We start from the raw sequence: 9,902 nt of genomic DNA, 5'->3' as shown, positions 1-9,902 counted from the left end.
TATGTGTATTATCGAAGAGGAGAACATGCAGTAAACTGGTGGCCCTGTGTGAGACGTATGGTTATCTGCCGATTTTATTTTCATATATTTGATGCATTATGAGCTTGTTGATGAATTAAACGGGTAGAGATTGCCCAGAGAGTGCTCAAGAACTTCATGTGGACTGTTCATTGCTCACTCTTTACTGTTCAGAAGCCTGTTTGTTATCCTCATGAATTGCAAGAGCTTTTTGTTAACAACCTGATCTGGATTCCTATCTGTGTAAGGGTCCGTAACGCGATTCTGGATGATAATGACAGTCCTATTCAATTGTAGCTTATCAGAGCAGTACCTTTCAGGATGTGTATGATTTCCAGAAGGTATTAGTACGCAACAAGCAAAATTCCAAATCGCTCCACTCCGCCGTTTTAAGCGTCTCAAGGTGTGCAATGAAGAGAAAAGGTGCGCGACTGTACGGGGTTTATCTATTTGTGTTCTAAAGCTACTGCAGAACCGACGGTGGAAATGATGATGACACGTGATGAGCATCGTTGAGAGCGTACGAGTGTGGCAACCGAACGTGGGGAATTAAGGATACAGCATCATAGTGCGTATGCTACAATTTCATATTAGGTGCCCCCTTACCTTCAAAAATGTATAATATTCATAGGCTGCAGGCACTTTATGCTCCGATCACCTGATAATACCACTCCAAATTCAAGGCACGGGAAACATGAAATATCCTTAGCCTTTATCAGGGATATAGGTGAGCGACTTTTTGGAGTGCCAGTAACATCGCACTAGTATTTGTTGCTATGTGGTTCTACCCATGTGAGGACCTTCAATATGTTGAAAAACGAGAATAGGCTTCTCATTCAAAATCTGTGTGAATAATATATTTTCTCCCCCCTGCAAAACGGTTGGTAGGATAGGGGGACTATTTTCTCCTATCCGACGACAGAGGGGGACGCGTTCACCGTCCCCCGTCCTCCCCGGTTGCAGCGCCCCTGTCCGCGGGCTTAAACCTATGTGTAGAGTGTAATCACAACAAGACGCGCACAATCGGAAAAGCAGAATGCTGGTGCAAAATATTTGATCATTTCCTTAGGATACGATCCCCGATAAAAAGAAAAACAGTGGGTTTCTTCGGCCGCGTTCGATCTGTCGTTAGCACGTTTGTCAGCACCAACCACTGCCCAGTATTCGCCCTGCGTCATGGCACGTGACCGCGAAGTCACGTGGCCGCTGACGTCACGCGCTGGCTGACGATGCCTGGATTTTTTTGGCAGCCTGGCAGCATGGGGGAGAGGGCTACCAGAACAAAAATCACTGACTGAAATGGGAGTTTGATTTGGTAGCCCGTGCGTTGACGAGTACGATAGGTGGGGTGGGGGTACTTGTCTCTAATTTTGTGGGAGTTGCGACGTAAGATGGATAAGGAGGGAATTGAAATGCCAAGAGCAGCCATGAAAAGGTGAGTGACAGTCATTGGTGTGGTGTGTGGTTGCGTTGCCCAGTAAAGTAAAAGCGTAGTAAGTAAACATTCAAAGTGAGAGGGATGCAATTGAAATGAATTGAAAGTCGGAAGAAGGACTCAAGATACGGATGGGATAGATAATGGTAATGCCGTAACAGAAATAACTTTCAACTACCACTTTCCACGCAGTGTGTCATGGCCGGCGGCAAGCCAGAGTTAGTGACCCCGTTCGATTTGTCGTCAGCACGATTGTCAGCTGGAATGCGTGACGTCACGCGTGCTGACGTGCCGTTAGATGCATGGGCTGACAGAAAAGCTTTTTAACCTTACTTTCCCTTCTTCTACCTTTTATTTCAGACTACACACTAGCCGTGACTTTCCGCCGACTATGACACACTTCGTACAAAGTGGTCTTGGACATGTGGGTTCAGTTCCCGTATGACCATCATTTATCTCATCCGTATGTTGAGGGTTTTTCCCATTTTCAATGCATTTCAATTTTGTCTCCCTCATTTTAAATGTTTACTTATAACGTTACTAATTTACTGGGCAACGCAACCACACACAACACCAATCACTGTCACTCACCTTTTCATGGCTTCTCTTGGCATTTCAAATTCCTCCTTATCTATCTTACGTCGCATTTCCCCCAGAGTAAGAGACAAATGTCCCTACTGCACCTAACGCACTCGCCAACGCTAGAACTACCAAATCAAACTCCGCTTCTGTCAGAGTGATCTCATTTAATCTGGTAGCGCTTTCTCCCCCATGCTGACAGCCTCACAAAAAAAAATCCTGGTATCATCGTCAACCGGTACGCGACGTAACAGGCCACGTGACTTTGTGGCCACGTGATGTGACGTAGGGCGAATACTGGGCCGTGATTGGTGCTGATAAACGTGCTGACGACGCATCGAACGCGGCCAGTGTGTGGACGTAAGTAAAAGGTAAAAGAAGAAGGGCAAGTAAAGTAAAAAAACTTTCCTGTCATCCCACACATCGAGCGCTCCGTTAGTACGCGTGACGTCACGCATTCCATCTGACAATCGTGTTGACGACAGACCAAACGGGGCCTTCGTTGGACACCTCAGAAAATTACAGCCATGATGTGACTCTTTGAAGGAGGCGGCTTTCTTGATGCTTACCTCAAACTGTCTTCTTACCAGCAGTTCCCAGAAATCCACCCTCGCCACCCTGCCATAAAGTCTTATCTTGGTCGTCGCGGTGTCTGTGATGTGAGCCAACGAGGGTTGGTTTATGTGTCTCGGCCTTATGACGGTGGCGCACCGGCCAGCCTGGCCGCACGAGCGGCGCATCAGCGGAGTTCCCTGAAACAGGGAGAGGGGCGAATTGACCGGTAAGGTCACTGCACGCAGGGGTTAGTTGGTACTTCGTCATGCGTGTGAACTGGGACAGCTCAAAACCGGTAAAAATGTCATCAGTGCGGTGGACAAACTGGAGACGTATTGAACGTGATCCTGCACATGTTGGTTGAAATAACCAACAACGGTGCTCCTGTAGATCGTTGGGATGCCCCTACTGAGGGGACGGGGCTTAAGGGATGATCGTGATGAAAATGTTTACATTGACAAGATGGAGCATGATGTTACGAGTACGGCATCAGCTGATGCTAAGTAGTTGGAAATGGATGAATCAACCGGAGGTGCGTCGGTCATTACCAGCGTTACACTGAACCAGCCGTACCGTATGTTGGACTCATGAGCAAACAAAGTAATATCACATTCTGGATCTCTAACAGATCATCTATGCTGGAGTGCACGGCAAAGCAAACGTAAAACAAACTTGTAAAAGGCGGCGACGATAAAGGTGGCGGTAACGGCGGCCATGTGATCGTCTTGATGGCAGATGCGGGGCAGGAGCGAGGTTTCCTTCCAGTGGCTGATTGGTACACGTTATAGGGCAGCATATATGAGCCGTAATCTGCACGGCGCAAGAGCGCAAATGCTCGGCGAGCAGCCTTTGTGCGAACTTGGAGCAGTGGCAGCTGATGCTCGACTGTTATCCATGCGGCACGTGCTGATTGCGCGGGGACACTGATACCTCGGATACCCTGTCATCGGATGCAGGCACCCTTGCGGCGTGCCTCGTGTATGTGTGTGTGAAGGGTGGGCGGGGTGTTGATGGGAGGGCTTATAGGACCATTTCATCACGCTCATCACGCTATATGACCACACAGTGGCATCTTTATTTCTGAACCGAACTATTGTAATCGTAAGAAGCATGTGCACCACCTAGACAATGCACAGTCCAAGATCTGCATCCAGTCGCCTCATTATTGCCTTTTTGAAGAGCACGGTCCAGCACAATAGGACAGAAGAATCGGGCCCGATCGAGCCATGTTCCCATTATGCTTTCACTTCATGCATCTCTTAGAATTTATGCCTATTACATCATGCACTCCGTGTCTCCAGCATTTATCCTGACATCACCACACTCGACGACTATTGAATATGACGCGCATACGGCCGCATGCTGTCAAAGCGCGGCATCCGTAGCGGGATCTTGCAGGACTTAACCTAAGGGCAAACACTCACATGTTAAAACTGATAAGCCCAGAGCTATGTGATCACGCAGGCAAAGTGCCCGAAAGGCCTCCGATAAGTACAAAGATGGTCTCGAGCAAAGCTGTTCGCCGTTTACTGAGCCCGCCACCATGGATGGAAGCAGGGGTGTAGCTAAAGCCCTGGTAAAGGATGGGGACAGGGTTCATGAAGGCCTCCCTGAAGGTGACAGTCGTCCCCCAAAAGAAAAATTACCGGATGTGACCCATTTGTTTTCAAGGGGCACGATTATTTACGTTTTGATTTTATATCTACCTTCTGTAACTGGAACTGAAGTGAGAAGTTACCGGAAGATGGAATTCTGCTTGCATTCTAAAACCAATAAACCAAAAGAAGCAGACGCTAAACAACTTCCTGACATAACCCGCTGGCGCTATTCGTTTTCACAATGGTTTAGTAGGTTACTGGTAGAACTCAGAGGCTTCCCATTTTTTTTTCTAGAATCTTCAGAGATATTGAATATCCCGTGTAGTAGATTGTGGGTCAATATGGCTCACTAGTAGTAGTAGTAACTGGGGCTTTATGCCCCACGACTACGCGGTCAGTTAGCACCCATTTAATATCGGTCACAAATTTGCATTAACATGGCCAAACTATGTTGGTCTGGGAATGTTCAACCTTCACTCAGACTCTTTTATCAAACAAATATGTCTAACATAGTTTTGAGCATGCGCGCTCACAAGTTAAGAAACAAAAACCTCGACGCTCGACATTGCAGTCTCCATATGCCACGCGGGGTCCACTCCGCGGCTAACACTACGTCATCCCAATAGGCGGACGAAAAAGTTGACGCATTTGAAAAGTATGTTTGAACGCTTTAGGAGATAAATTCTTACGTTTGGACGATAGTTCGGGAGTATGTTTTACCTGTGCTATTTTTAAATTGATAAACTGCAGCCCCTACAGGACGTTTTTCATTTTTGAACTCATTTCGACCAACTCCGTTGAGCTCCTATTAGACCCCTAGCCTTTTTCAGGGAAAGGGTGTGTAGTGCCCCTAGTGTGCATAACACTCCGGGCACATTATTGCTCACGGCTAAGGGCTGAAGGGCCATTCCGTGCCGGCGCGGGTTGCTCATGGGCTGTCGGTTGGCGATACGAGGGCGGGGCTCCCTGGTTCATCGAAGGTCCTTAGGGAGGTAGATCACACAAGGGCTTCTTTCCCGATATGGGAGGCCAGCTGACCCGGCAGGTGGTACCGGATCGACGCAGGAATCCTCATTGGAGCTACAAGATTCCCTATCACCGTAGGTGGTCCAATAATTGGTACAGAGGTTCCATTTTTGATTAACAGGTCCCTGCCCAACTATTACTGGCAAATGGCCAAAATTTGTGTTTCAAATTATAACTCAGAATCCATAACCGTAGAAAATGGAGCCCCCCACTCGTCCAGAACTGGGGTCCTGAATGACTCAGGCCCCTTTCATTGTCTCATTGAGGGCTCTCGTCATAAGTTATCATATCTCCTATCATTGTCAGAGGGCCCAGACCACCGCTACTAGCACTCCGGCTCCCCTCGACGACTTGGGGAGCCTTGCCAACACAGGTCTCCCTCAGGTGCTGTGGCTTCTGACCGACACACGGGTCATCATTGCTGCATGGGCCCGGGCCATTTTGTATGTGCCCGCTTACCGCTTTGGTGCCAGGCTAAATCTTGGTCCTTGCTGGCTTGCTCGCATAATTGGTACTAGACCAGGTTTCCCACTGCATTTTTCGGCGCCATTCAGATTGGTTCCTGATTTTTTGTGGTCCAGGAGCCAGTGAAGAGTCGTTGGCTCGCAGTAGATCTGGGAACGAAATACATATTTGCTTTCGACCAAAGTTTTTGCTGCGATGTTATTTGCAAAATACAATGAATGTTGATGTTGAAGTTACTGTGGTTGAATATGCATCGTTCGTTCCGCCAATGATGAATGATGGCAGACCATCAGCAAACAGTAATGGCATCGAGAATCCATCGATATTGTTTTCTATTTTTTATGGTCAGAGGGGCATCTGTAAATGGGGGAGAATTAGGCTTAGACCTGCAAGTATCGCCAGTCACTCCGTTTAGTGTGTTATAACTGTCGTAGATTCCCGCACTCTTAACAACAGCTAGCAATCATAAGACGTGATTCAGCTACATCACTTGAACAAATTGACATGGTTTATTTCCAGGAAGCATAGTTTTATTATCACGACTTGGATCAGATTAATGACTTGTTCAGGGTTTTCACGGAATAGGAGCTTCTACGGCTGTTGATGGGGACGCTTAAGTGCACCGTCCGCGTTATTTGTGTTTCATTTCTATTCCCCAGTGAATGTTGTCACGAAAAGTCCGTCTTCGTGGGTCCCTACCCTGTTATCCAGTCGGGGTTGGTGCTCTTCGCTTGATTCGTTGTAACCATTTGATATGTGCTGACAGTTAGACACACTGTTTGCACAGTGCTTGTTTTCTCCAAAAGTAAAAAATGTGCTTGCCTGTATCTATATAAATAGATGAGAAATGTGGTGATTGAGTATTTCACAACTAATTTAGAATCCATTGGCATTGCCCAATTTCGCGAAGAACTATGAATGCAACATTAGGTCAGAAGCAATACAAAAGAAGCAAGGAAAGCTGCACAAGAACCAGAAATGTCGGATAGCAGAGTGGTGACCAAAGGCAGGTAATAAGTGCAAATCCAGTTGGATGTCTTTTTCCACTATTTCACTATCATGTCGCGTGGCTTACAAGATTACGCCATGTAAGCCGGATCCACCAGCATGATCCAAACCTACACATAGACTTTATCGCAACAAAGCATCAAGACTATTCCAAATGTGAGATTTCTGACGCTTTGCCTTTCTCTCTCCTTTCGAGTCGCGTAGCCTGGCTTGAGAGGTCATTAATACCTTACCAGACCAGTAGAGGGTAGAACGTATATCATGCTTGTTTATTTTTGTGTTTCTTTTTTCAATAAGTCCTGCTTCTCTTCATGTAAATACCTATTTATTTACTCTCCTTTGAGCCTCAACCAAGGCTCTATATTCCAATGTAGGCTACTTCGCCCTTGGTAAGTAAAGATGATCTTACTGCGAGGAACTTTCAACTGGTCTTCCAACGGGGTGGAGCTAAAAACGACGCGCCTATGAAACATGCTCGCTCTCAGAATCACTAATTCAGTCGTTTTGAAACATTCGCCAACCGGTTCAGCACCGGCATGCGAGTATGGAAGAGGCAACGTACTCACCTAATCTGGAGGCAACGACCTTAAATATGGATGGAAAAAGTCGCACGCTGAAGTAGAAAATTCATATATCTGCACCTATCTCCTCGAATGCCACAAAATCTTCCCCATTCAATTTGCCATAGTCTGATTTATCGTGGAGATGAAAAAACAGTGATCCTAGGTGATGTCGAAAGTCCTCAGTTTTGACAAAATCTAAAAGGCTGACTTGCAGACACCTCAGCTATCAGAACTTAGGCTTGTGATCGTCTCAAAATTGTCACCATTCGGTGTGCCGCTGTTAGTTCACTTACAACGTTCAGAGTTACCCTAAATCGGGCATAAGGAATTGGTATTCTCCCCATTTCAAAACGATCGCTCTTAGACTTCTCAGTCGTCAGAACCTATCGGTCCGATCGCCGTTACACCTTTGCCGTTCGATGCGCCATTGTTGACTTCCTGGTGAAGGAAAGGTGAAGGTTTCGCGGTGGTAGCCTTCACGAGTCAAGTTTCCTCTACCCTGTCCACTCGCTGTCCATGGGGCTGTGCCCGTACACACCTGCTACTTATTACCGGTCGGTTTTAACCACTCGCTACACAGCAGTGTGCGATTTTGTACCACTTTAAAGAGACATTTGAGGAAGGCTTACAAAAACACGAATAGTCTTGCATTATTAACATAGGAACAACAAAGGCGCAAGAAACGGCGCGTGGTTGTGCAGTATTTCTCACATGTGTCCAAAATTGTAAAAGTCTCAACTATACCGGTGCCCGTGATGGTAATTGCTTCGAGTATTTGTGACCAACCCAGTCCGTTATAAATTTCACATGGTTACCCATGTGCTGGTCATAGCCTTGAAGTCCTATATTTCGCGACGGTCTGAGCAGACTTGTGTTCGACTCGAGCTGAATCGTTAATTGGCTCACGAGCCAATCGTCTTGAGGTTAGCCGCGAGCTGAGCCGCTCGTTAGGAATATTGGCGCCCTGAGTCGTGAGCTGAACCATATTCTTCGTAAATTTCATTAGCTAAATCGTGAGTTGGTTGTGTCAGTGAGTCAAATGGCTCGAATGAAAATGGTAACGTATGGAAACACAGGCAACGTATGGAAACACAGGTAATGTATGGAAACACAGGTAACGTATGGAAACACAGGTAACGTATGGAAACGCAGGTAACGTATGGAAGCACAGGTAACGTATGGAAACACAGCGCGGCCAGGACAAATCCGCCGACCATGTCAGAGCGCTAGAGTGAACGGCATGCAGCATTAGTTATAAAGATGTTTTTGCAAGTTCGGTAAACATTTTGTCATCGTAATTTCTAGGCAGCAATCACAATTTTGTTGATCCTGATCTAAAGTTTGCCAAATTTCAGCCAGGAACCAGAGAATATTGCATGGCACAAACATCTTTCATTTCTATATTCTATGCCCAAACTAGTGAAAGATTGCCTGGGACTTCTAGAATCCAAGAGCCGGTCATATTTGTCATTGCCGATTACCACAACGATTAATTTATCCATACGTGACAACTGATTTACTACTGGAACTACTGTAAGCATGCTTTTGCTGAAGCCGTATCAACGAAACAACAAACAACTCTCTCTCTCTCTCTCTCTCTCTCTCGTCTCTCTCCTCTCTCTCTACTCATCTCTCGCTCTTCTCTCTCTCTCTCTCTCTCTCTCTCTTCTCTTATCTCTTCTATCTCTCTCTCCTCTCTCTCTCTCTCTCTCTCTCTATCTCTTCCTCTCTCTACTCTCTTCTCCTCTTCTTCTCTCTCTCTCTTCTATTCTCTCTCTCTCTCTCTCCTCTCTCTCTCTCTCTCTAGATCTCTCTCATCTCCTCTCTCTCTCTCTCCTCTCTCTCTCTCTCTCTCTCTCGCCCTGTCTCTCTCTTTCAAGTTTATCGTTTACAGCGCCCTTCCTTTCATGAGTTCATGAGGCAACGGCCATTTTTTTTGAAAATGAACCGATTTTTGATTTTGAAAGCGCGTGGATTATGAAAAAAAAACGAAATAATATAAAACAAAGAAATGTGTCTAAACTGAGATCAATCAGACCATTTTTAAATGCTATGAGGAACGAGCTGGATCGGAATCCAAAATATGTGAGCCGGTCCTGATCAAAACTTTTGAGTGGAACACAAGTGTGATTTTGAGACACTAGCTCTCTGCAAGAAAAGGAAAAATTTGAAACGTGGAAAGGTTGAAGACTTAAACCCTATTAAAGATCACCAGGTCTGGAACTGCAAGCGGATTTAAACCATGGCGAATCAAACGGGGAAGGTTTTGAAAGGATGATCTGAGTGCCATAATTTTTTATCTGAGTTGCATGCTTTTGCGCATAGCATTTTCTTTTCATTTCAAGGACTTTGGCCGTAGTTGAAGTCACCATATTGCCAACCCATGCACACCTCATGCTGGATAATGTTTTGAAAATTTAGAAATCGATTGGTTGAGTTGGTTTGAGAACGAGCATGCTTGCTGGGTATATCGTTTTTTTAGTCTCACTCCCTTCATATTCCTTAAAACAGACAGTGCTTGGATCAGATTCGACTTGGCTTGCACCTGTAATTCATATTATGTCCGGTATATTAAGTCTGTTAGACTCTGTCGTTAACCGTGCCGGATAACTTCACTTTGTATCATGGTTTAATTCACTGAAAATCATTGTGTGC

This window comes from Pollicipes pollicipes, unplaced genomic scaffold, assembly GCF_011947565.3.
Source record: "Pollicipes pollicipes isolate AB1234 unplaced genomic scaffold, Ppol_2.1 Scaffold_7231;HRSCAF=8579_pilon_pilon_pilon, whole genome shotgun sequence".
Lineage (NCBI taxonomy): Eukaryota > Metazoa > Arthropoda > Thecostraca > Pollicipedomorpha > Pollicipedidae > Pollicipes > Pollicipes pollicipes.
This window is presented reverse-complemented; position numbering follows the sequence as displayed.